We start from the raw sequence: 340 nt of genomic DNA on the forward strand, positions 1-340 counted from the left end.
ATTCCCAGAGGGAATACTGTAAAAAGGCTTGGCAAAATAACTGTTTCAAGTCAAAATATCAAAATCCAATATTTTCTAGGAGTCTCCAATTCCTCTCCCTGAAGGAAGTGTTATAAATTAAATGAGCCAAATTTTATCAATAGCAACTTTATTGAAAAATTAGTAAAATTTAATTTTGGAACAGTCACAATCAAGGTCAGTGTCAAGCCCGGAGTTGGTGCTGTGTGAACTCTGAATCAGCCTCTGCTGCACTGATTCCCCCAAGTTCACACTCTGTCTTTTGGAGAATTGTGTTTTATACAGTTTTTTCAGCTTGAGGCCATGCAGCTTCAGTTTCTTT

Source organism: Parus major, chromosome Z, assembly GCF_001522545.3.
Source record: "Parus major isolate Abel chromosome Z, Parus_major1.1, whole genome shotgun sequence".
NCBI lineage: Eukaryota > Metazoa > Chordata > Aves > Passeriformes > Paridae > Parus > Parus major.